General features: G+C 41.4%; 1 protein-coding gene and 1 long non-coding RNA gene across 6 annotated transcripts in view; one reads left to right on the top strand and one right to left on the bottom strand.

The window, feature by feature from the left end:
* LOC124879154 overlaps positions 1-8,419 on the top strand; it is a 9,577-nt gene extending 1,158 nt beyond the window's left edge. The window contains exon 2 of the long non-coding RNA XR_007040965.1: positions 7,632-8,419. This is a non-coding gene — a long non-coding RNA (uncharacterized LOC124879154). The remainder of the gene's footprint in view (positions 1-7,631) is intronic.
* thrb (thyroid hormone receptor beta) overlaps positions 1-27,645 on the bottom strand; it is a 140,341-nt gene that overhangs the window by 39,790 nt on the left and 72,906 nt on the right. The window lies entirely within an intron of this gene.

The following is a 27,645-nucleotide window of genomic DNA, read 5'->3' on the forward strand; positions in this document are numbered from 1 at the left end:
GGAAATCAAATTTATTAACCAAAGGAGGCCTGGATTTGGAATCACACAAAATTAAAGTGGAAAAACACACTACAGACCGATCCAACTTTGATGTAATGTCCTTAAAACAAGTCAAAATGAGGCTCAGTATTGTGTGTGACCTCCACGTGCCTGTATGACCTCCCTACAATGTCTGGACATGCTCCTGATGAGACGGTGGATGGTCTCCTGAGGGATCTCCTCCCAGACCTGGACTAAATCATCTGCCAACTCCTGGACAGTCTGTGGTGCAACGTGACGTTGGTGGATGGAGCGAGACATGATGTTCCAGATGTCCTCAATTGGATTCAGGTCTGGGGAACGGGCGGGCCAGTCCATAGCTTCAATGTCTTCATCTTGCAGGTACTGCTGACACACTCCAGCCACCTGAGGTCTAGCATTGTCCTAGCATTGAACCCAGGGCCAACCGCACCAGCCTGTGGTCTCACAAGGGGTCTGAGGATCTCATCTCGGTACCATTACTGACCCACTGCCAAGCCGGTCATGCTGAAGGATGTTGTAGGCAGCAGATCGCTCTCCACGGTGTCTCCAGACTCTGTCACGTCTGTCACATGTGCTCAGTGTGAAGCTGCTTTCATCTGTGAAGAGCTCAGGGCGCCAGTGGCGAATTTGCCAATCCTGGTGTTCTCTGGTAAATTCCAAGCGTCCTGCAAGGTGTTGGGCTGAGAGCACAACCCCCATTTGTGGACGTCGGGCCCTCATACCATCCTCATGGAGTCGGTTGTTAACCGTGTGTGCAGACACATGCACATTTGTGGCCTGCTGGAGGTCATTTTGCAGGGCTCTGGCAGAGCTCCTCCAGTTCCTCCTTGCACAAAGGTGGAGGTAGCGGTCCTGCTGCTGGGTTGTTGCCCTCCTACGGCCTCCTCCACATCTCCTGGTGTACTGGCCTGTCTCCTGGTCGCCTCCAGACTCTGGACACTACGCTGACAGACACAGCAAACCTTCCTGCCACAGCTCACATTGATGTGTCATCCTGGATGAGCTGCACTACCTGAGCCACTTGTGTGGGTTGTAGAGTCCGTCTCATGCTACCACGAGTGTGAAAGCACCACCAACATTCAAAAGTGACCAAAACATCAGCCAGAAAGCATAGGTACTGAGTAGTGGTCTGTGGTCCCCACCTGTAGAACCACTCCTTTATTGAGTGTGTCTTGCTAATCACCAAAGATTTCCCCCTGTTGTCTTTTCCATTTGCACAACAGCTGTGAAATTGATTGTCAATCAGTGTTGCTTCCTAAGTGGACAGTTTGATTTCATAGAAGTTTGATTTACTTGGTAGTTATATTGTGTCAAGTGTTCCGTTTATTTTTTTGAGCTGTGTATTTTGTTGTGTACTTGGAGTCTGTAGGGGGGAAGAAAAGTTTAATTTAGTTGTCAAGGTGTTGCAGAGATATCTATATACTCTGTTTGGGTCATATTTTTCAGTCAGTTAAATTTTCTCTATCATCTGTTACCTTTTTCCAGCTGTTATGTCACAGTACTTGCTGCGGATCAGCTAAATATGGTCATGGATTTCCAGCTGATCAATTTCGCAAATCCGCCATATTTATTTCTCGCTCCAGTTTTGTAGTCTAAGCTCAAGTATGTCTACGCTGAAAGAGGATTCGGTTCGGTTGCTGAGTGTATTAACCCACACAATTCATTACATCATCCCTCAGCATCAGAACCTCTTCATAGTGCCTGGATAGATTTTATTTTTCATGGAAATCTACCCACATCAGTGAAGAATTTCCTATTTCTCCACTTCAAGGACAAACTCTTCATCAACCTCCTCCAGTATTAAAAAGGATTTACTGAAAGACTTTATCTGAATAAGGGGTCAGTTCCTTCTGTCTATGGAAACGATGGACACAGCAAAGTGGTAAGCTGAAAATAACGCTAAACTATCAACAAACTTTATTTTAGACATGAATTTATTGTGTGTTGATATGACATCCTGGCCATTGTTTTGAAAGCCTTCTGCCTACAGTACAGACCAAAAGTTTGGACACACCTTCTCATTCAAAGAGTTTTCTTTATTTTCATGACTGAATATTGCAGCTTCACACTGAAGGCATCAAAACTATGAGTTAACACATGTGGAATTATATACTGAACAAAAAAGTGTGAAACAACTGAAAATATGTCTTATATTCTAGGTTCTTCAAAGTATCCACGTTTTGCTTTGATTACTGCTCCGCACAATCTTGGCATTCTGTTGATGAGCTTCAAGAGGTAGTCACCTGAAATGGTTTTCACTTCACAGGTGTGCCCTGTCAGGTTTAATAAGTGGGATTTCAAGCCTTATAAATGGGGTTGGGACCATCAGTTGTGTTGTGCAGGAGGTGGATACAGTACACAGCTGATAGTCCTACTGAATAGACTGTTAGAATTTGTATTATGGCAAGAAAAAAGCAGCTAAGTAAAGAAAAACGAGTGGCCATCATTACTTTAAGAAATGAAGGTCAGACAGTCCGACCAATTGGGAAAACTTTGAAAGTGTCCCCAAGTGCAGTCGCAAAAACCATCAAGCGCTACAAAGAAACTGGCTCACATGAGGACCGCCCCAGGAAAGGAAGACCAAGAGTCACCTCTGCTGCGGACGATAAGTTCATCCGAGTCACCAGACTCAGAAATCACAGGTTAACAGCAGCTCAGATTAGAGAACAGGTCAATGCCACACAGAGTTCTAGCAGCAGACACATCTCTAGAACAACTGTTAAGAGGAGACTGTGTGAATCAGGCCTTCATGGTAAAATAGCTGCTAAGAAACCACCGTTGAGGACAAGCAACAAGCAGAAGAGACTTGTTTGGGCTAAAGAACACAAGGAATGGATATTAGACCAGTGGAAATCTGTGCTTTGGTCTGATGAGTCCAAGTTTGAGATCTTTGGTTCCAACCACCGTGTCTTTGTGCGGCGCAGAAGAGGTGAACGGATGGACTCTACATGCCTGGTTCCCACCGTGAAGCATGGAGGAGGAGGTGTGATGGTGTGGAGGTGCTTTGCTGGTGACACTGTTGGGGATTTATTCAAAATTGAAGGCATACTGAACCAGCATGGCTACCACAGCATCTTGCAGCGGCATGCTATTCCGTGCGGTTTGCGTTTAGTTGGACCATCATTTATTTTTCAACAGGACAATGACCCCAAACACACCTCCGGGCTGTGTAAGGGCTATTTGACCAAGAAGGAGAGTGATGGGGTGCTGCGCCAGATGACCTGGCCTCCACAGTCACCGGACCTGTTGGCTCTGTAGGCAAATTGCAGGGGGTCCAGGAGGTGATGTCTTTTAGGTGTGAGAGCACAAGGCGCTCAAAGGACTTCATCACCACAGAGGTCAGGGCGATGTGTCTGAAGTCATTAAGCCCTGTGGTCCTTGGCTTCTTGGGAACAGGGACGATGGTGGAGGACTTGAAGCAGGCTGGCACATGACATGTCTCCAGTGAGGTGTTAAAAATGTCTGTGAAGACTGGAGACAGCTGATCAGCGCAGTGCTTCTGGCTGGCTGTTGAGGCAGAATCTGGTCCAGCACCTTTCTGGGGGCTCTGTCTCCTGAAGAGTTTGTTGACGTCCTTCTCCTGGATGGAAAGAGCCGTCCCCGGCGTGGGTAGGGGGCTGGTGGGGGGGAACTTCAGGGTGGGGGTTGGAGGTGCCAAGGCCGCTCTTGAGGTTGGGGAGGTGGGGGTGGTGAGTTGTAGCTGCAGCTGTTGGGGTTGTCGTGGGGGATGGTTGCAGGACTGTCCCTTTCTCTTTCAAAGCGGCAGTAGAACTCGTTCAGGTCGTTGGCGAGGCGTCGGTCGTTGATGGAGTGGGGGGCTTTCGGCTTGTAGTTGGTGATTTGCTTGAGCCCTTTCCAGACAGACGCAGAGTCGTTGACTGAGAACTGGTTTTGGAGCTTCTCAGAGTACAGTCGTTTGGCCTCTTTCACTGCCTTGCCAAACTTGTACTTTGCCTCTCTGTATATGTCTTTGTCCCCACTCCTGAAGGCCTCTTCATTATCCAGTCTTAACCTTCTGAGTTTAGCTGTGAACCAGGGTTTGTCGTTGTTGTAACTCACCCTGGTGCATGATGGTACACAGCTGTCCTCACAGAAGCTGATGTAGGAAGTCACAGCCTCTGTGTACTCGTCCAGACTGTTGGTAGTAGTCCTGAACACATCCCAGTCTGTACAGCCTAAACACGCCTGGAGATTCTCCACAGCCTCACTGCTCCACTTCCTTGTCGTCCTCACAACAGGTTTGCAGAGCTTTAGTTTCTGCCTGTATGCAGGAATCAGGTGGACCATGATGTGGTCGGATTGGCCCAGTGCAGCACGTGGGACGGCGTGATAAGCGTCTCTGATGGTGGTGTAACAGTGATCCAGAATGTTGTCCTCTCTGGTCGGACATTTTATAAACTGTCTGTATTTGGGGAGTTCGTGGGTCAGATTACCTTTGTTAAAGTCGCCAACGACGATAACTAAGGAGTCCGGGTTGGTCCGCTCCACACTCAGTATCTGGTCGGCGAGCATGCGCTGTGCGACCTGCACGTTAGCTTGCGGCGGGATGTAAACACCGACCAGGATGAACGAAGCGAACTCACGGGGGGAATAGAAAGGCTTACAGTTTATGATGAAGGATTCCAGGTCTGGAGAACAGTGCTGCTGAATCACTGTCACGTCGTTGCACCAACCACTGTTGAGGTAAAAACAGATTCCTCCACCTTTCGCTTTGCTGGAGAGTTCCGTGTCTCTGTCAGCTCTATAGAGCTGGAATCCTGCCAGCTGCAGCACAGAGTCCGGTATTAATCCACACAGCCAGGTCTCCGTGAAGCACAAAACTGCCAATAAATAAAAGTCCCTGCTTTTCCCCAACAGCAGTTGTAGTTCCTCCATTTTGTTGGGAAGTGAGCGCACGTTAGAGAGAAATATTCCAGGTAACGGTGTTCGTAGTCCACGCTTGCGAAGTCGTACCAGCACCCCAGCCCGTTTCCCTCTCTTCCAGCGTTTCACCGCGTGAACAAAGGTGAGCGCACCTTTGACCAGAATGTCCAAAAATTCCAGAGCAGTAGGCGGAAAAGTTGGAAATAACTCCTCTGGTGTAGTAGCCCTGATGTTCATGAGTTCTTCTCTGGTGAGAGAGCTCCGGGTACCATCACAGAAGACCGTTTTAAAGCAAAAAACAAAACAAAACAATGCGCACCAACACGCCGAGGCGACCATCTTCGGCGCCATAATAGGTCAATATAGGTCAATATATATATATATAGTCAGTCATTTTCTACCACTTATTCCATAGTGGGTCACAGGGGAGCTGGTGCCAATCTCCAGCAGTCTATGGGCGAGAGGCAGGGTACACCCTGGACAGGTCACCAGTCCATCACAGGGCAACACACAAACAACCACACACACACTCATTCATACACCTAAGGGAAATTTAGAGTTACCAATTAACCTAACAGGCATGTCTTTGGACTGTGGGAGGAAGCCGGAGTACCTGGTGAGAACCCACGCATGCACGGGGAGAACATGCAAACTCCATGCAGAAAGACCCCAGGCTGGGAATCAAACCCAGGACCTTCTTGCTGCAAGGCAACAGTGCTACCAACTGTGCCATTGTGCATATATATATATATTTAACGCTTCAGATTCTCTTTCTTTGATAGAAGAAAGTTCAGATGGGACAAGGTTTTCTTTTTTGGAGATAAGCTGCCTTCTCAACTTTGATTTTCTGGGGGAATGTCGGTTACAGCCGCTGACCCCTCCAACATGATCATGCGGGTATACGCCTCTCATTAAATCTATAAGTAGATTTATTCAATGTTATTTTATTTATTTGTTCACTATAAAATGTTGTTGCACTTTACATTAATTACCGTACCGGACTGTGTTAATATGAAATCCTCGAGAACATCAGATGTGGGTTGTAAAAAAATATATAAATTAAACAATATTATGGAACATTCACAGGCATTTAAGGATTTGTTAAAGATGATTATTTACTGCTAAAGATCACATTGTACTTCTCGGATTCATTAGAAGCAAGTTGACGGATTTCAGCACCTTCTTTGTTTCCTGAAATATGTCCTGACATTTATTTTGCGTACTAGTATTTTCAGTATAACAAGTTTAAACTTTTATCTGTACCAGACTTGATGCTGTTGACGATGTAGACAACTCTGATGCCTCTGCTCTGGGACTACTGTGAAACTAACATGTTTTTTATTGCCAGCACCGTGAAATGCAAAAGAGGTCCACTTCCCGAGTTACCTGTTCATTCCGCTGTTTCTTGTGGACATAACTCAGTGAGCTCTGACAGAGGAAGCTGTATGTATAAACTTTACTGATATCACAAAACAAGAATTTCCTTTCAGAAGCACATATTACCAATGAGAAATCAGCGACTTTTGACATACATCAGGCCCTGGGGGTCTCGCCTGTTCATGAAGCTATGTCTTGACACTTTGGAGTGGTTGAGAGAGTTCTAATTACTTTATAGCTGGTGTCACACACTTGGTGAGAAAATTGAATCAGAAGGATGAGGTTGAGGTTGGGGTTGACTGGGAGTTCAGTTACAGAATAACTGTTTCTCTAAATACCCTCAATAACTATTGCTCTAAGATGAAAAGCTAAAGGTAACTAAAATCATCATTCCTTTTAACAAATGCAGCCTCTCATGATTACAAACCAAAACGTCTAGCTGCAGTGACAGTTTATAATTTGGAAACAGTATACTGAAGGTTCATAAAGGTTCTGTTAATTTCATATGCTTCTTACTTTCTCCTAGCTCATTTGTTTCTCTGTTTAGATCATCTCTACAAGTGGTTGGTGCAGATTGTTTCTTACTCAAACATTTTAGCAGAGGAGGGCCTTGGAGTTGAGTTCTTTCTAATGTTGATGCAGAAGTGGAAGGTTCTGCTCATTCTATCGTTGTAGGGAAGCACAATCTTTATTTACTTTATTTACTTTTAGGTCTTTCTATTTTGAACTGATTCAAACTGGTTCATATATTCAGCGAATAGGTCCTGCTGTAAAGCAAAATGAACTTACAATTCTGTCAGGTTACACTGTTCATTTTATTAGGATTTTATGTGACAGGCCAGCATTAAGTTGAGTATACCTTTAAAGTATAACGGCTGCATGCATTTTTCAGATGTATAAACATCTGAAAAACAAACAATTAATTAATAACACCCTCAAACACACCCTCTGTTTTAATTGGTTCATTTTGACGAGACAAAAAGGTAACTTGTTAGAAGGTGTGTGTCCTGCAACATCTGGTATAAAACCAACATAGCATTTCAGACAAAAAAACATAACACCCACAGTCAAACATGGTGGTGGTAGTGTGATGGTATTGGTTTTGCTTCAGGACCACGGTAAAATGTCGTAACTGATGGAAGTATCAATTCTACTCTTTAACAGAAATCCTGAAAGAAAATCTCAAAGTCAGGACTTACATCCGATAGAGATGCTGTGGCATGAAAAACCTTCCAATGTGTTTGTCAACATTTCTCCACAGTGATGTGAAAGTCTCATTGCCAGTTATCACAAACATATGATGGCAGTTGTTGCGACCTAGGGTTTGGAGTGTAATCACTTTTTCACATAGCTGTCATTATCCCTTTCAGAATGTTCCTGCGGGCTCGTCTTCATTTCCTGATCTTGTTCCTGAGTTCTCTAATGAGGAGGCCCAGGTGGACTCGCCTTGCTTTCAAGTTCCAGCCCACTGGTCATGAGGCCCATCTCCAGAGATTCACCACTGGCCTTTTACATTTCTAAACAAAACCTGGAGTGAACTATGAAACTTGTGGCTTTTACTTCACTGCTTGATTATTTCAGAGTTTAAATCTTGTCTGCCCTTCACAGGAATTACAGCGATGCTTGATGTAAAGTTCTCAGCAAACGATGCACACCTAAAACTACTAATACCAATACTTGTTTAATATTGGATCATAGTGAAAAAGTAAAAAATGGCTCCAGGAAAGCAGCATTTCTTGCTTGATGAGAGCACACTAAATGTGGACACTGAGTCTGGTTTTATTCTTTGAATGTTGAATTATGGTGGTCACAGAGGTGTAGAGGAGGATGTGGTCTTAAAGTCATGCCACAATCCCACAGACACTCCTTGTTCAGAATATGATCACCTTTAGAGCTTAAACAGATGAACATTTCTAGTTAACCTTGCTGTATAGTAGTTGCATAGTTGCGGTGGTTTAAAAAAAAGATTGATTAAATAGATTACCAAGATATTGACAGATTTTTTCATTATATCTGATGTGCACTTTTCTTTAAAACAACACTACCTGTTCCAGCCTGGTGAGTTAAAGCTGTTAAATTTTAGTTTTTTTTTTAGTTTTTAAGGCCTTTGCCAAATACTAATGCACTTCCTCCAATATAAAATACTTTTCAACCAGTACTTCAGTGTTTGTCTCCTTCTGGTTCTCTAAGAATGTCCATCCATCCTTAGTCTGGTTCTGCTGGAAGTTTCCTTATTTTAAAAAGGAGTTGTTCCTCTCTACTGCCACCAAGTGCTTGTTCATGATGGGGAAGTAATTCAAAGTAAAAACCTGATGCCACCTCAGTCCTTAGACAACATTTTAGTACTTTGTCATCTACATAACATGTTATAATTGGACAGAACTGGACTGCATGAAATTGGATTTTAATCTATTTGTATTATACTGAATACGATTAAAATGAATGAAATGATTTTGAACAGTTTGTCCTTTAAAGTACCTTCAGATTACTTTTTTTATGAACTGGCATTACATTAAAAAGAAAAATAAAGACTGAATTAAATAAAATTATTGAAGCTAATAATATAACGTTGTCTGATATATGAAGCATTAGAACTAGAAGAGGCTGTGTCTCCAACATTGGAAACATAGGTGCCTGAAAAGAAAGGCAACTGGTTCCCAATTTCTAAAAGTGGCAGAGCAAGATTATGTTGTTACACGTCCTCCTTTACCTCTGAGTTGGGTTGAATAAACTCACCCACATCTGCCTAATTTAACAAGATCACTTAATTCAGACAGTTTACAGCTATGAAGAGAAAGGTAAAAGCATTAAACTGTATTGTTTTTCAGTTTAACAGGGCTGAATATCCCTAACTCACCATAAATCCAGTCATTTACAGTAAAAAACCTTGAGCTGTATTGCACTATCCAGTTTTTTCAGAGAGCTATTGCATTGAATTTCCACAACAGAATGACACTAAAAGAATATATTTTTTAGATCACTTTTTCTCATTAGGTTGGAAACTGTGCCTTTTTACATCATTTTCCACTAATCTCAACACCCCATTGAAAAAATATAGAACTATATCCATCCTCTTTTGCAAAACGTAGAAATAAAAAGGTGATTTAATATGACAACACATTTCCTATAGTAGATTTTTATCAAAATTAAATGTTGTTCTTTTTTCAAAAGTTCATGTAACCTTGGCAGCTCTAAATGTGTTTTATTTAGCTGTGCTATAGGCACAAATGACCATTTGGATTGTAAAGGTTGCTGACCCCTGACCTAGCTTTAAACACTTTAAAAGAGCTTGTTAAATTAGCGTATATCTGATACCAGGAACCAACTCAGCATTGGTTCCTATTAAAGCGCCATATATGCTAATGTGAACGACAACATTATTAACCCTTTGATACTACTTAAATAAAAGTTACATTAAATTACTTCCTGCACAAAAATGTGTTTGAGTAAATAAAAGGGTTTATAATTAAACGGTGGCACAGTTGGTAGCACTGTTGCCTTGCAGCAAGAAGGTCCTGGGTACGATTCCCGGCCGGGGGTCTTTCTGCATGGAGTTTGCATGTTCTCCCCGTGCATGCGTGGGTTCTCACCAGGTACTCTGGCTTCCTCCCACAGTCCAAAGACATGCCTTGTCCTTAGGTGTATGAATATGTGTGTGCATAGTTGTTTGTGTGTTGCCCTGTGATGGACTGGCGACCTGTCCAGGGTGTACCCTGCCTCTCGCCCATAGACTGCTGGAGATAGGCACCAGCTCCCCCGCAACCCACTATGGAATAAGCGGTAGAAAATGACTGACTGACTGACTGATAATTAAAACCACTGATGTTACTACATGAAGTCTTAGCAGGGCTGCCAATTCTTACTTTGAATCTAAACCAGGGTTGAATAGTTTGGGCTTAACTATAGCTTTCACTGCTGTTTCCAATCAAAGGTTTAAGTAGACCTGTCCTGCTACACTCCATCTGCTGGCAGATCTTGATCCAAGCTCTATTTAAAAGTAGGTAAAAGTTCACATGTGGGATGTAATAGAGGATATCATTTCATTTATCTGAAGGGATTTCTTGGAGAATCATTCCAGCTGTTTACATTTATGTGGATAAGATGCACAAGTGAGGGATATTCTCCAACCATATGAAGCATGAAGCATCATTGCCCTTTGTCCACCTATTACTGTAAATTGTCATTCAGCTGTGTTAACTGACCCGGGGGTAGGAACACCCTGAACAAAGACGTCTGTTTAGAAAATCACAGACTACTTGGCTTATGATATTATTTTAGGAGCTAATGGTTCGAAACGTTTCTGTACTGTGGTGTTCATCTGATGAAACAGCAGAATCTGAGAAACTTAAAATCTCAATCATTAGTGGGAGATCTGCCCCTCAGTGCTGATACTCTGAAACACTAATATGCAGTGGACTCAAGGGGTCACCAAAGTCATCAGATAAAAGCTGTTCAATCACATTTGGACCACAGTTTGAGTCAAATTAGAATCTTTTGATCTGCAGATGCAAAGTTTAATGCTCACCAAGTGGTCCCCCTTTCTGTCCAAGCTTTTAGAGCTTAGAAATGATCTGAATCTGTAGGATTCACAGCAGAGTATGTCTTGTAAGCATCTTATATGCTGCTGGTTGAAGACAGCGGAGCAGACTGAGCGAGCACTTCCTTGTCTACATGGGGACATCATTTTCCAACCACAACAGTTGCCACATCATGTATGACAAGAAGAACAAGAACAGTACGTACTGTGCCGCTCTGCAGAATACAAAAGAAGCACGGCAGTTTGGGTAATACCTGATTTCACCAGCACATCCTGATCAGACATAACTTTGTCTAATGATTTGACTTGTTTGGAGCCAACTGGAGTTTACGAGTTCTTGTTAATATAACAGATTTATTATTTTTCCTGAATCAGGACAATGTTTGTCTTGCAGTATCATCATACAGAGGACATTTTTATCAGTCTTGACAGAATTTGAAGAATTGAAACCAGTCTTATCTTACAATGTTTCTTTGTTTTCAGTTTTTATACAACACCAAAACAAGTATTTATACTTTTTATTTTTTCACATAACAACCAGACACACAGTGTGTATTATTAGGATTTTATGATAGAGCAAAGTAGTGAATAATTGTGAAGTAGGATGGTTTTCAAAACGTTATTTTAAAAAATGTTAAAAATATAAGTCTGAAGAGTGTAGCATGTACTATCCTGTCTATACATTATACAACCATCTTTCTAACCCATCTTATTATATCTGTGTCTGTATGTTTAGGGTGGTTGTCCTGCTGGAAGGTGAACTTCCACCCCAGTCTCAGATCTTCTGTAGTCTCTAACAGGTTTTCTTCCAGGATTGTCCTAGAATTCGCTCCATCCATCTTCCATCAACTCTGACCAGCATTAAATGTCATGCTGTCCTTGCATGATCCTGCTTTTTACTGTGTGGATGTTGGGCAGTGTTATTTTTCCTCCACAAATAATGTTTTCCCTGAAGGTGAAAAAGTCTAATTTTGATCTCATCTGAGCAGATCACCTTCTTCCACATGTTTGCTGTGTCCCCTACACGGCTCGTAGCAGAATTCAAATGAGATTTCCCAAGGTTTTCTTTCTGTCATTCTTCTGGACTATATTACTGTGTTACACAACTGTCAACAGACTGTCCCACCCAAGCTGTGGATCTGTGCAGGTCCTTCATAGTTACTATGGTCTTCTTGGCTGCTTCTCTGATTAATGACTATTCTCAGCCTGTCAGTTTAGGTAGACGTCCATGTCTTAGCAGGTCTGCAGTTGGTCCATCCTCTCTCCATGTTTAGATGATGGATGATCAGAAGCTTTGGTTATTGTTGTAGAACCTAACTCTGCTTCAAACTTCTCCACAACTTTCTCCCTGACCTGTCACTGAGCCACAGTCGCCTCTAATGTTCTCTAACAAACCTCTGAGGCCAGAAACAGGACACCTGCATTTATACTCTGATTCAGAGATACACAGCAGGGCATTAGTTACTAATTAAAGTTGGTTTTGACTATTCAATTAGGATTTTTATTCAACTTTTAACTTGACCCATGACCCATCATTTAAGTGCATTTCCAGTATTGGATCTAAACCCAGTTTAAGTCATCTGTGAGCACAGATCTTCACTAAACGCACCAGTAGAGTTCACAATGTGATTGAAATAATTAAAATTAGACCAATGAAAAATTAAAATCTTAATCTTAATCTTACTTCAAGGCAACAAATTTAAATCTTAAGGACGTTTGTTGTCACCATTTAGCAACAGGTAATGCCTGAGCATGCCCAGTGAGATGTGGTTTACCTGTTGTGGTTTGGAATGTATGCGTGTGTGAATGTGTGCATGTGCATGTAAAACATATTAAACCCTTCAATTAATGCAACACTGCTTGCAGCTGCACCAGCAGTGAACCTTCAATAAGCAACAGCTCTGAGATCCGTCTCATCATCACCTGGACCATTCAAATTATGTGAGACTCACTCCTTTCTCAATTTTCCTTCCTGCATGGAAAGCCTGGCGCAGGGTTTGTACAGGAGGTGTTTTGAATATACAGACTGAAGGACAAAGAGGCAACTATAAGGAACGTGCCTCACTAACCCTTTTGCCAGTAACAGTATTTCTACATTTAAATGTGTAAAACCTGCAGCCAGCTGGTAAGGCGGTTATGGTCTCTGCACTATTATGTCCTCAGTTATAGACGTTGAATCTCTGATCACTGCCATGTGTTTTTTACACTAATTATTTAACTCAGGAAACATTTAATCCTTCAGAGGCAGCAAGCTTTACTCAGCTTTTACACAACAGTCTACCATGCATTTTTTATGCAACTGGGTACATGAAGAAATTAGGGTAGCAGTTTAATCAGCATCTACTTTGTCAAAAGTGTCAAAAACCCTACCAAAGTGAGACAAAACCTCCTACAAAATAAAAGCCCTAGCATAAATAAACTGTTCATATAAACTACTCTAGCCAGTTAAAATCAGCTCCCAGTATTGTCTTTGCTCATTGGTCGGACTGCAGAGATTAACATTAATAAAAGGGCAGTTGTCAAATCTGTTAATACTACTGCTGCTACTACTACTGCTAATAATAATAAAAATAGTAATAATAATAATAATAATAGATATTTATGTTACAGGCTTCACTTGTGCACTTTTTAATATATATGAATAAAAGCAGCATAATATTTATAACTATGAATACTATGATTCAACAACTATGAATCATAACTGTATTTACAGACAATGGTGAGGATTTAATCAGCTACACTACTGCATATAATCATTCTCTCAGAATAAAAGCTGGTCAGTGTCCTGGAAATTTTCTCAGCAAGGAGAAAAAATTGAAAAATGACATCCAAGATGTAAAGAAAGTGCATGTCATCTTAATGTGCAACAATGAAATAATTATTTTATTCCTTGAAGGAAATATTGTTGCTATTATTGGCTGGTGGTGATGTTTACATACAGACAGGCTCTCTGCAGTGCATAGGGAAGCCTTTCAGAGGTGCAGCATATTGTAAAGATGCCATATCAGAAAGGCTTCTGTCCTATTCCAGAGTTGAAGTGGAAGATACTAATCATTCCTTGGCAGTGTTATACAACAGATTAAGAGTTGTTCTTCACACCTCTGTGTGTGGATAACTTTGGATAAAAATCTCTGCTACGTGGTTAAATAAATGCTCAATATGGATATAGAAAACTGGTTCTGGCAGGGTGAAAAAAAAGCGAGATGAGATTCTTGTTTTGAAGACTAGTATCAGAAGAGTCTGAATGTCAACTCTGTCTTCATTAAAATGCATAATGAGTTCACATAACTAAGCAACTGTGAACAGGAGTCAGGTCAGAGCGTTGAACAATATTCCTTATATGTTAAGTGGCATTCAGATACGACTAAGTCCTTATCTCTGAGCGGTAAACCCGGTGTTCTGATACTTTATTACTGAGGCAGCCTTGGAGCAGGTGCTACATGATCATAATCATGGCAACTGGTACCATAAAATAAGAACAGCAGATGGTGTTTTCATTAAAGAATTCAAGCTGATGGAAGAATTAACCGAGTCACTGTGTCCCCACTATACTTATCATGTTACATCAAGTTCTGTGGATGATGGGAAAAAACATGCAGGTCAATATCAGAAGGGATTTCCGATACACAGCATGTTTACGTGCTCTTATTCCACGGTTCACAGTCATGAGCAGGACCTGGAAACCTGGAGCTGGGAATGTGCAATTATTATAACCAATAATTCATGCAGTGCTGCAGCAGAACCAGAATGGAAGACAAAGAGACAGTTGACCCAGGAGGAATAGTGTCACGACTTAGAGGTGTTTGGGCTTTGATTCTCTTTTGTGCGTATTTTGATTAGGGATGGGTACCTTTCAAATTTGAATCGATATGGTACCGATACTTGGTATCTGGGAATCGATACCGGTACTCAATGGTCCCAGTTTCCGGTACTTTTGTGTTTGTTTATGTGGTAATAAATGTTAATTCATTTAATAATATAACCTCAGAAATTTTCAATTCTCAATATATAAACTTTAATGAATATATCAAAACAACATCCAGCTGTTTGTATTGTAACATGTCAGATGTTTCAAACATTTCTTTAACATTAAAACCCTTAGCTGACTACGCAGTGTAATGTACAAATTAAAACCCAGCCATGTTGTTGGCTGCAGTCGAGTTGCTAACGAATGCAGGCGTGCTAACGGTGCTGAATGCAGTTGTAGCCGTAGATCTGAGGCTGAAGAAAATTGTCTCTTTAGCCTTGACAAAAATCTTGTGCTTAACCAGGTCAGTGTATGTACACACACACACACACACACACACACACACACACACACACACACACACACTCAGAAGAATATATAAATGGCTGGGCCCATGGTTTCCTCTGACAGCAGCCTGTTTAAGCTGTCTACATGTTCAACTGAACATTCTTACAAAAAAAAACAAACTCTGAAATGTTTATCTTTTATCTACTGTATTTATATATTATGTCTATATTCATCTTTGTCTCGTTATCACATCTTTTATCTGTTTTTGCATCTTTGTATCTATCTTTCTTTCTTTTTTCTCTCTGTCGTGTATGTGTTTAATTACCAAGCTAGTTTTATAGATCCTGGGGGATAATATCACCAAGCCAGGTGAAAAACCTTTATTCGGCAGTGACTGGAGGAGGAGAGTTAGCTCTGCTGCTGCACGCAGGAGAGGAAGTGCTGCCATCAAAACTAAATTTGGCGCTTTTTAAAACCGCAGATATTCTTGCCTGCTTTCTAGGTTTTAGCGGCATGTTTTTCTGTCCGCTGTCAGGAGCTTGTGTTCACCTGCGTGCGAGCGCACGTAACTCGGTGTGTCACCAACGCTGACACACCGAGTTACGTGCGCTCTGGTTGGCCTCCTTGAATAGATGTAGGGTAAACGCTGCAGATGCTTCCTCAGATTAGAAGAATTCCCGCTGCTGGATTTGCACATTGCATCACAAATATTGCAGTGAGCGTAATCTGCACCGCATTTTGAAAAGGGGAGCCATACTTTCCAGCGATTTCTATCAGCCATGCTGGCTTTGTTGACGGTACCAGCGGCCACTGACGTCATTACGCTCTTGTGCGTGCAATGCTGTGTTCATGTCCGGCACGGAAAATCGCCCTCCCTCACAATGACGTGTTTAGGTACCGAAACATGGAACGGTTCGATTTTACTTGAATCGGTAATCGGTAGCACCGACGGAATTCGGTCGGTACCGATAAAAGTACCGAATTCGGTACCAATCCCTAATTTTGATAATCTACTTGTTGTCATGTTTATATTCAGTTAATTTCGCTCTGCTCATTATTGTTAGTAGGTTTCTTCATATTAGTGTATTCCCTGTGTTTAGCTACCAAGTTTATTCCTGTTCTTTGTAGGAGTTATTTTCTGTTAGATTTCTGTGTCCATTCATGTTAAATAGTTTCCCTCTCTCAGCTACTTGTCTTTCATTCTGCCGCAGCTGCCCCATATTTCCTCTGATTAGCTCATCTCGGTCCTAGGTCATCTTCCTCTCCTGCCTCAGTATTTAAGTTGCCTATTTATCTCTGTTCATTGCTGGATTCTTCTGTTTCTCTCTCTATTTTTATGCCGGTTTCTCCCACATTGTTCTACCTGTTACTCATGCTCTATCTCCTAATTTCCTCCTGCCATGCTGTAGGTTTTTTTTTGCCTTTAACTTTATAAAATTGTTCTACTCACGATGCTGCTGGCAGGTTACTGCCTGTGCTTGGGTCCTTTACAAAACCACATTATGAAAGAATATTGGGTGCTTAGGGGTTCTTACATAGAGCAAACACATATTCCCACTGCATGTGTTGGACAAAACAACCTGCCAACTAATCTTTGCATTTGTCATGTTATAAAAACCTTTTAACCACAGCAGGTTTGGTCATAGATTTATTTAGAAAGTTCTGATCTGATCCTAAATGTTGGCTCCATGAGAAGATGATTGCATTTATACACAATTAGGACACAATCACATCACATGTAGACCAGCTAATACTGTATTCATTGTATTAGTAGTACTAAAGAAGTAAACTGAGACTCTGTATTTAGTAAGGCCCGACTGGGATCGGTAGTAGTTATGAAAAGTCCAGAACAGTTTCAACAACTAAGGTGACATTTAGTGCTGAGCGTGTCACTGCCACTGATTACTGGCTGACAGCATTTGGCACCAAGTGCAATCATATGACAGTGAAACTGGAATTTAGAGAACAAACATGAATGGTACTGGGCCATTTGGGAACATGTCAGGAGTTCACTAAAGCAACTCAGGTCATTTTCCTGCTAATTATAGACAGCAAACAAAGTTTAGACAAAGATCATGATTTGCTTTTAAAATGTAGATTTACTAACTAAAACACCCAAAACACAGTAATATAATTTAGTATATCTTATATCTTTGAAAATATAAAACCTCTTGACTCAACTATCCAATAGTATTTCAGAAACTGTTGATTTTCACACACAATCATTTCTTAGGATCACAGAAAATGGTCACAAAGAGGGAAAACATCCAGTAAGAAGCAGCTGTGTAGAGGTCAACTGGTACCAGACTGGTTCAAGAGGACAGAAAGGCAACAGTAGCTCAAACAGATTTATTTTTATTTGAAACTTGAATCAGGAAAATTGTCACTGAGACCAAAGATCTTTTTGCAAGAATTTCCAGGTCAAAACAAGCAGCAGCACAAAAACAGCAATGAAGATGTAAAACTGAACATATAACTATGAACTCACTATAACAATAAAACATGAGAAGCATGAAAACAATAGCAGAGTCTAAAAGAGGAAATAAGATTTAGCAGGTGCACCAGCAACCAGATATGGCTACTTCTGAATATTGCAAAACAGATTTAAACATGTTTATCAGAATCAGCCCCAAAAATTTTAAAGACTTGTATGGCTCATTTAACGTAGAAGCAGCAATATACTGTACTTCAGCACTGCTTTCCCTAACTCAGTATGGACCGAAGGAACCGACTGTAGAAATAAATCATAGGAACAAAGCTGGCTTCCAGTGTGATTCTGGGTAATGTAGGACTGTAGGTATGACAGAGGCAGACTGAAAATAGCCTTTTAAATAAAGATATGCCAGTGATTCAACCCATGGGCAGTTACAGACTAGTAAGAATGTTAAAACTCAGTGCTCTGTAATCAACATTGTTTACAAGATGTAGGCATTGGCAGAGGAATACATATACAGGAGGAACAGAAGAAAAACGTAAAAAAAGAAAGGCTAAAAGTAAAAACCAAACGTCAATTTCAACTTTTTCACCAAGGTGAAAACCAAAGAGAATCAGTAGGTACAATGTCCAAGTGTTTATAATGGCCTACAGATCTCAGTTTAGTCAAGTCTGGGTCCAGGATCAAAGTAGGCAGGCCACATTGATGTAATAGTAACCTGTTTGTATGACCTTGTGTGTTTATGTGTAGGTGAGCATATTGTCAAAATAAGGTGAGATCTTTCCATGTAATCCATGCAACATTCATTAACTGGTACAGTTAAATCCATAAAAACTATAATAAATATCCTTTTGTGTAATCCATGCAATAATTATTAAAATACACAGTTGAAGCAGTAGAGAGTGAAACAAGCATGTTCTCATATTCTAGAACTGACAGACTGGCCATATATTATCTGTCTTATCCTTTGCAAAAATATTAACAAGTGCATCCAAAGAAATGATGTATGATGATTTTACATTCTTTCACATGTATTAAATCAAATTTGTAATCTTTACATAAATATAGACAGTGGGAATATTATGGTATTACTGAAATATGCAAAATTATTAACAAATGGGGGTTTAACAGCTTTAACAATTTATGTCAAATGTGTTGTATTATAGATTGGGTGAACGACCAACAGTTAGTCATATATTTATGGACGCATACAACTCAGAGAATGATAAAGAACTTATAAGCAAGTTATTCCATGGCATCAGCTCATTAAATAAGGACACTACAAACTATGTGAAACATGATGGGGAAGAGTTAAACATCCTGATAACACAGAACATGTGGCTGAATGCCTGGGAAACACAGTCATGCTCCACCAACTCCTGGACTTTAAGTTTTTCCAACAAAAATCTCTCAATCTGTATTTTATAAATCCCAAGTAGAATTTCAAACAGACTGGAGAACGACTGGCCTGTGGAGAGGTCTCTGTTGATCAAGCCCATGTTTTTGGTCTTGCCCCACCATCCAGATTTTCTGGATGGAAATAGCAAGAATTGTTTTAGATATTCTGTGTTTCAATATCAGTGTATCAGTCACAACTCTATCTTGGAATTAAGCCGGATGGCTTGAATAAAACTGATGTTTATCTTCTTACGGTGCTGCTGGCTGCAAGTAAAAAGGCTATCACAAAATACTGGCTCCAGAACAATAGCCCCACTACAGATACATTTGATACATCTAGTGCAAATGGGTTATTCAATTTGAGTTCAAAAACATGATGATGGCAAAAATGACATGCATATGTGGCTAACAGGGACAGTTTCACTTCTCACTGAGTGAGTACATTTACATCAACAACAAGCAGCTACCACGTTCCTGACACATATCAGTGTGACAGACCAGCAGATCATGATAACATCATCTTCAGGTAAATCACACAAGGTTTATGTTCACACCTTCATACAGACCTATAAGGAGTTTGTAGCAGCTCCTCACACCACACTAATGCAGAGTGTGATTTTTAAGTAATTAATTTGCATTTAATTACATGACATCAGTATTTGGCACATTAGAAAAACAAAGCTTAATATTTGGTACAGAAACCTTCATTTGCAATTACAGATATCAGACATTTCCTGTAGTTCTTGATGAGGTTTGCACACACTGCAGCAGGGATTCTGGACCACTCCTTCATACAGATCCTTCTCCAGATCCTTTAGGTTTCAGGGCTGTCGCTGGACAATACAGACTTTCAGCTCCCTCCAAAGATTTTTGATTGGGTTCAGGTCTGGAGACTGGCTAGGCCACTCCAGGACCTTGAGATGCTTCTTACGGAGCCACTCCTTTGTTGCCCTGGCTGTGTGCTTCGGGTCGTTGTCATGCTGGAAAAACCAACCATGACCCATCTTCAGTGGCCTTATTGAGGGAAGGAGGTTGATGGCTAAGATCTCCTGATACATGACCCCATCCATCCCCCCCTCAATAGGGTGCAGTCGTCCTGTCCCCTTTGCAGAAAAGCATCCCCAAAGGATGATGTTTCCACCTCCATGCTTCACGGTAGGGATGGTGTTCTTGGGGTTGTACTCATCCTTCTTCTTCCTCCAAACACGGCGAGTGGAGTTTGGACCAAAAAACTCTATTTTTGTCTCAGACCACATGACCTTCTCCCATTTCTCCTCTGGATCATCCAGATGGTCATTGGCACTGCAGGAATTTAATCCATGGTGGCGTAGTGTGTTGCTAATGGTCTTCTTTGAGACTGTGGTCCCAGCTCTCTTCAGGTCATTGATTAGGTCCTGCCATGTAGTTCTGGGCTGATCCCTTACGTTCCTCATGCTCATTGATGCCCCACGAGGTGAGATCTTGCATGGACCAGACCGAGAGAGATTAACTGTCATCTTGAACTTCTTCTATTTTCTTATAATTGCGCCAACAGTTGTTGCCTTCTCACCAAGCTGCTTGGCTATTTTCCTGTAGCCCATCCCAGCCTTGTGCAGGTCTACTATTTTATCCCTGATGTCCTTCCACAGCTCTCTCGTCTTGGCTATGGTGGAGAGGTTGGAGTTTGATTGAGTGTGTGGACAGGTGCGTCTTATACAGATAAGGAGTCCAAACTGGTACAGTTAATACAGGTAATGAGTGGAGAACAGGAGGGCTTCTTAAAGAAGAACTAACAGGCCTGTGAAAGCTGGGATTCTTACTGGTTGTTAGGTGATCAAATAACTCATATTATGCAATAAAATGCTAATTAATTACTTAAAAATCACATAATGTGATTTTTCTGGATTTTTGTTTTAGATTTTATTCACTCATAGTTGAACAGTACCTACGATAAAAATGATGATAAAATGATTAAAAAAAAATACTTCAACATGCTTTACAAGTGGGAAAACCTGCTAAATCAGTGTATCAATTTGTTCTCCCCACTGTAAATATTTAACCTTTTTTGAGGGGCAAAGAAAATGCAGTTATTCATTTACCAGTTTTACAGGTTAGAATGAAGTAAATAGCCAAACAAATCATTATGTTGATTATATGACTTTTCTGTCAAAATGTGTCTCCTCAACTAATAATGTGGGTTCTTATGTTTTAATTTAATAAGATATGATTTTATGAAATATGCTATCTTTTTTTTCATTCTTTCAAGACATTTATACTGACTCATTTCTAGGAACTTGTTTAGATAGCAGTGGGTGATTTTTAATTGCCCTGTCTTGTCAGTACATTGAATAAATAATGTTTGTCTGTGTCTCATACATTTATATATTAAAGTGCCTGTGACATTGAACTTTCATGATAAATCCAATTACATTTATGGAGAGGAAATATTGATACAATATTTACAATAATTAATTCATGCCACTGAAATGAGCGGTTCTTGGGATATATTGCCATAAATTTCACTAAAAAGGCATGTCCAGACCAGTCGTTTGCGATTTAGTTGCGCACTTTAATCACGTCACAGGGGACCCCCGCAGGTAAACTGAACGCTGCTACAATGGCAGAAACACACACAGCAGCAAAGAATCTGGTATTTCTTCAAATATATTTCAGTCACTGTCACGGAGAGACGCAGCAGTCAGTAGAAGAAAGTCAGCTTTCATCAGATGGCAGAGCAGCAGTGCTGCGTCGTGCGGATGGCATCTAATCTGAGCAGTCTCTTTTTGCCAGATGCCGGAGCACATATATATGTATATATATGTATATATATATATATATATATATATATATATATACAGGGGTTGGACAATGAAACTGAAGCACCTGTCATTTTAGTGTGGGATGTTTCATGGCTAAATTGGACCAGCCTGGTAGCCAGTCTTCATTGATTGCACATTGCACCAGTAAGAGCAGAGTGTGAAGGTTCAATTAGCAGGGTAAGAGCACAGTTTTGCTCAAAATATAGAAATGCACACAACATTATGGGTGACATACCAGAGTTCAAAAGAGGACAAATTGTTGGTGCACGTCTTGCTGGCGCATCTGTGACCAAGACAGCAAGTCTTTGTGATATATCAAGAGCCACGGTATCCAGGGTAATGTCAGCATACCACCAAGAAGGACGAACCACATCCAACAGGATTAACTGTGGACGCAAGAGGAAGCTGTCTGAAAGGGATGTTCTGGTGCTAACCCGGATTGTATCCAAAAAACATAAAACCACGGCTGCCCAAATCACGGCAGAATTAAATGTGCACCTCAACTCTCCTGTTTCCACCATAACTGTCCGTCGGGAGCTCCACAGGGTCAATATACACGACCGGGCTGCTATAGCCAAACCTTTGGTCACTCATGCCAATGCCAAACGTCGGTTTCAATGGTGCAAGGAGCGCAAATCTTGGGCTATGGACAATGTGAAACATGTATTGTTCTCTGGTGAGTCCACCTTTACTGTTTTCCCCACATCCGAGAGAGTTACGGTGTGGAGAAGCCCCAAAGAAGCGTACGACCCAGACTGTTGCATGCCCAGAGTGAAGCATGGGGGTGGATCAGTGATGGTTTGGGCTGCCATATCATGGCATTCCCTTGGCCCAATACTTGTGCTAGATGGGCGCGTCACTGCCAAGGACTACCGAACCATTCTTGAGGACATGTGCATCCAATGGTTCAAACATTGTATCCTGAAGGCGGTGCTGTGTATCAGGATGACAATGCACCAATACACACAGCAAGACTGGTGAAAGATTGGTTTGATGAACATGAAAGTGAAGTTGAACATCTCCCATGGCCTGCACAGTCACCAGATCTAAATATTATTGAGCCACTTTGGGGTGTTTTGGAGGAGCGAGTCAGGAAACTTTTTCCTCCACCAGTATCACGTAATGACCTGGTCACTATCCTGCAAGAAGAATGGCTTAAAATCCCTCTGACCACTGTGCAGGACTTGTATATGTCATTCCCAAGACGAATTGACGCTGTATTGGCCACAAAAGGAGGCCCTACACCATACTAATAAATTATTGTGGTCTAAACCAGGTGTTTTCAGTTTCATTGTCCAACCCCTGTATATATAATATATACGTGTATCTATTAGCAGTTGTTTACATTAGATCAGTTACTGGGTTAACTAAGGTTTTATTAAACATTAAATGCACCAAACTAAGCAACTAACATAGCTTCGCTGCACTCAGTGAACTCACCCATTGATGGACAAAACACATGAAAATATTTGGAGTCATAAAACAAAAAATGAAGCAGTTTAACTGGTTTAACTTCCCCAGAATGAGTTATGGACTTGCTGCTGCATTTATCACTGGCTTTTATTGCGCAATCTGTTAATGGTTCTTGGGGCTCCTCTGGGCTTCACAACAGACTGGATCAGACCGGACCGCATCGGAGCACACACAGTGTAAATCCAGGGTTGCAGTAAATACGGCACTGAGTGAAACAACCAAAGGCAAAGCTGAGCAGCATGGAGCATTAGCAGCAGACACTTAACACTACCTGGTGGGTCATTTTTTAACTTTATATCGGACTCTTTAGAGAAACATTTATTCAAATATATTGTATGCATGTGTAATTTCTCTTATTTTAATAATAATATTTTTGGATTATTATCATTATTAATAATAAAAATAATAATTTAGATTTTTTAATTATCAACAATATCTAAATGTAATTTTGTGACAGACAAGGAAGTGTTTTTACCTGCTAAGCCTTGATCCGTTTAGCAACAGCTGTTGCAGCAACAACCTTTTCTTTGGCGATCTTTTCCCATCAGATGCTCTGAACAGCGTGGCTATAGACTCTTCTTCAACCTTCTCCTTCCTCTGTCAGATATCTTGACCTCTAACATCATTTCTCTTATGAATTCAGAAGTTTCTTGTTCGAAGCAGTTTGGTGAATAGTCTTCAGATCACAACTGGCTGTCCTCGGTGGGATCAGCCCATCTGTCCTTCATCTGTTTTCATCTCTGATCCTCTTCATTTCAGGAAAATAATGCAGACTAACGGCTGATGAGAAAATTAAGAATCTTTAGAATCTTCAGACATGACAGCCCCGCTGAGACATCCTCCAACACGCAGCACATCATCCACCAGAACAGGATGCAACCTGTATATGTGACTGCTTCGTTTGACGTTCTTTCCTTTTTGGAGACTTCCTCAGAATATCTTTTCTTCTGATAGAACTTGATTACCTGCATCTCAGCATCCTCAATCTCTCCCAGTGAAAGAAAGCCAGTACGCAGCTCAACCCTATGATGAGCACCTTCAGACTGGGTTGTTTTAGATGCAGACTGGAAATGTGTCTTGTTTCTTTTGTAATGCAAGAGCAATGTTTTGAATCTCAAAATCCAACCCATCACCCTCACAAGACGAGTCCAGGATGAAGCACGATGAATCAAAAGAGCCAAAGGATGATCGTCATCTTGTATGGGGGAAACACCAACAGAAGCAGACACTTTGACTTCAGGATCTTCATGTGGAAGTTCTTGTAAGTTCTCAGGGTTTACAGGCCAAACTGTCTCTGGCTGTGTAAGAAATGCAGGACCAGATAACCATGTAGTGTCATGTAGAAATGGCTCTACCTTCATACCCCTGGAGGCAATGTCTGCTGGGTTATTAGTTGTGTTCACATATCTCCACTGGGAGACGCCAGAAGCCCTGAGAATCTCTGACACTCGATTCGCCACAAAAACACGGAACCTGGAAGTCTTGTTATTGAGGTATTTCAATACAGAAGTACTGTCTGTCCAAAACACTGAACCTAGGAGTGGTAGCCTTAGTTCTCTTCTCCACAGTATGTCCATGCGAACTGCCAACACAGCCGCCGTCAATTCCATACGGGGAATTGTGACTGGTTTTAAAGGTGCCACCCTGGACTTCCCCATTATGAAGGAACTGTGCATTTGGGAAAGACTGTTCTGCAGCAGCAGGTAGGTAACAGCGCCATGCCCCTTCTCACTCGCATCTGCAAAATGGTACAACTGAGCGGTGATTGTTTTCCCAAAATCAGTAGATTTCAAACATCTTTTGATGCTGATGTTGTCCAACAGCTGCAATTCTTCCATCCAACTTTTCCACTCTTGAGCAACTGCTGATGGAATAGCATCATCCCATCCTATTCCCTTCTGACACAGGTCTTGAAGGATTCTTTTAGCTATGAAAATGACAGGAGCTAACAATCCCAAGGGGTCATAGAACGTGCTAACAGTGGAAAGGATCCCTCTTCGGGTCAATGGTCTGTTTGGGATGGATATGCAAAACTTAAACGCATCTGACTGTAGACACCACCATACTCCCAATGCTCGTTCAACAGGCAAGATGTCACGATCCAGATCTAGGGTTTTGACCTCTTTAGCTCTTTCCTCCTCCGGTATTACTGCCAAGACACTGCGGCTATTACTTATCCACTTCGCTAAATGGAAGCCGCCTTTGGCACAGATGAGTCTGAGGTCTGAGTAAAGAGATATGGCTTCCTCTTCAGTGGCTATTGAGGCAAGACAATCATCCACATAGAAACCATATAGAATGGTATCAATCACCTGCTGGCTGAAATCTGCTTTGTTGTCTTCTGCACATTTCCGCAGGGCATAGTTAGCACAACTCGGAGATGATGTTGCTCCAAATAAATGAACGCCCATGCGGTGTACTCCTGCATGCCCCGATTGAAGTCACCACCAGGCCACCAGAAAAACCTCAATAGGTCAGCATCTTCCTCTGGCACATGCACCTGATGGAACATGGCTTCAATGTCAGACATCAAAACAACAGGCTCTTTTCTGAACCTAGTCAACACGCCAACCAGGCTATTTGTTAAATCAGGACCACTCAGGAGCTGTGCATGGAGAGAAATGCCCTGGAATGACGCAGCACAGTCGAAGACGACCTGAATCTTTCCCTTGATAGGATGGTACACCCCATGGTGAGGGATATACCAAACCTTTCCATCACTGCGCTCCAAATCTGTGGTTGGCACTCTTTTTGCATAACCTTTGGATAGAAGATCTTTCATGAAGGCAATGTAGTCTTTGTGGAAGTCTTTATCTCTGATAAACCTTTTCTTTAAACTTAAAGCACGTTGTTCAGCAATTGCGCGGTTATCAGGCATTCTTATGTCTCGATCTCTCAAAGGCAAGGCAATGTTGTAGTGTCCATTACGCAAGGTTACTGTCTTACTGGCCAACTCTAAAAACTTGGAGTCTTCCTTTGACAGCCCCATCTGCTCATCGTGGCTGCTCTCAGGAAAATCTATCTTGAATTGTTGCTTCCATAGGTTATCCAATGTAACAGCAGAAATTCTGTTCATGGTGACAGTTGACAGACAACTTGTTCTTTCCCAACATTCTTGGTCAATTGGCCCATTCACTGTCCAGCCGAGCACAGTTTTAATGGCGACGGGTCCATCACCTTCGCTCCTGATGACCTCCAAAGGTTCTAGAGCTCTGGGCATGTTCATGCCAATCAAATGCTCCACCTGCGCCTTGATCTCTGGCAAATGAACGCACTTCAAGTGTGGCCAGATATCCAGGTCTTGTTGCTTTGGGATATTACTCAGGTCTACAGGCATTTTGTGCTGAGTAAAGAGGTCAGGCATATCATAATACATGTCGCTGTCCAATCCAGCAATTTCAAGTTCAGGTACAATGAAGCTGTCCACAACTTTCTCTTGTCCCATGGTGCGCAAGAGAATCTTTGTTTTTCTCCCAGTGAGATTCAGCTTATCCAAAAGACCCACTGTACAAAAGGATGCTGAACTCCCTTGGTCCAAAAAGGCATATGTTTCCAGTGTCCGTTGACCTTTCTTTGCTTTCACCTTAACTGGCACAATGGCAAGCTTGCAGTCCTGTGCACCGGCCCCAGTAAGACCACTAGTCTGAACTGTGTCAGGAGAGTTCACTACTTCAGCATCAAGTTGAACTTCATTCTTCTTCTTGTTGTGAATATGGAGTATGCTTGCATGTCTGAAACCACAGATTTTACATGAAAGACGTTTTCTGCATTCTTTGCTGATATGCCCTGTACACAAGCAACCAAAACAGATGCCATTTCTCCTAAGAAATGAAATCTTCTCATTATGAGGTTTCTTTTCAAGCAAAGAGCATAACTCCAATTTGTGTCCACCCTTGTAAAGCAAACAAATCTTCACATCAGTCTGATGGTCTTGAGCCTCTGACGGATTATTTCTCAAAACAGCAGAGGTAGTGATGCCAAAGCTATTTCCTGTGGTTCTTGGGCGAGAAAAACATTTCCCTCCATCTGTGCTCCTGGCTGATGAATTTATTAATGGAACATCACTTAGGTTTCCAAAGACAGGATCTGTAGTAATTTTGACTTGACGCTCAATAAAGAAAACAATGTCAATAAATGTTGCTCTTCGACGCTGCTTCTCCTGGATGTCACATGCCACAGTTCGCCATTTATCTTTTAATTTATATGGCAATCTTTTAATCACAGCAAGCATATTAGCAGGTGTGTTTAATTCAGAAAGATCATAAACATCCTCCATCACATTACAACACCCACGTAAAAACAAACAGTATGCCTGAAGGGCTTTTCCATCTTCTGATTTAATCAATGGCCACGAATAAACTTTATTCAGGTAAGCAGATGCAATAACATGTCCATTTCCAAAATGCTCATAGAGAATAGTCTTTGCTTTCGCATATCCACCACAATCAGACATATGTTGACAGCTTTTGACAAGTTCATTGGGCTGCCC

The sequence above is a fragment of the Girardinichthys multiradiatus genome, chromosome 13 (genome assembly GCF_021462225.1).
Source record: "Girardinichthys multiradiatus isolate DD_20200921_A chromosome 13, DD_fGirMul_XY1, whole genome shotgun sequence".
Classification (NCBI taxonomy): domain Eukaryota; kingdom Metazoa; phylum Chordata; class Actinopteri; order Cyprinodontiformes; family Goodeidae; genus Girardinichthys; species Girardinichthys multiradiatus.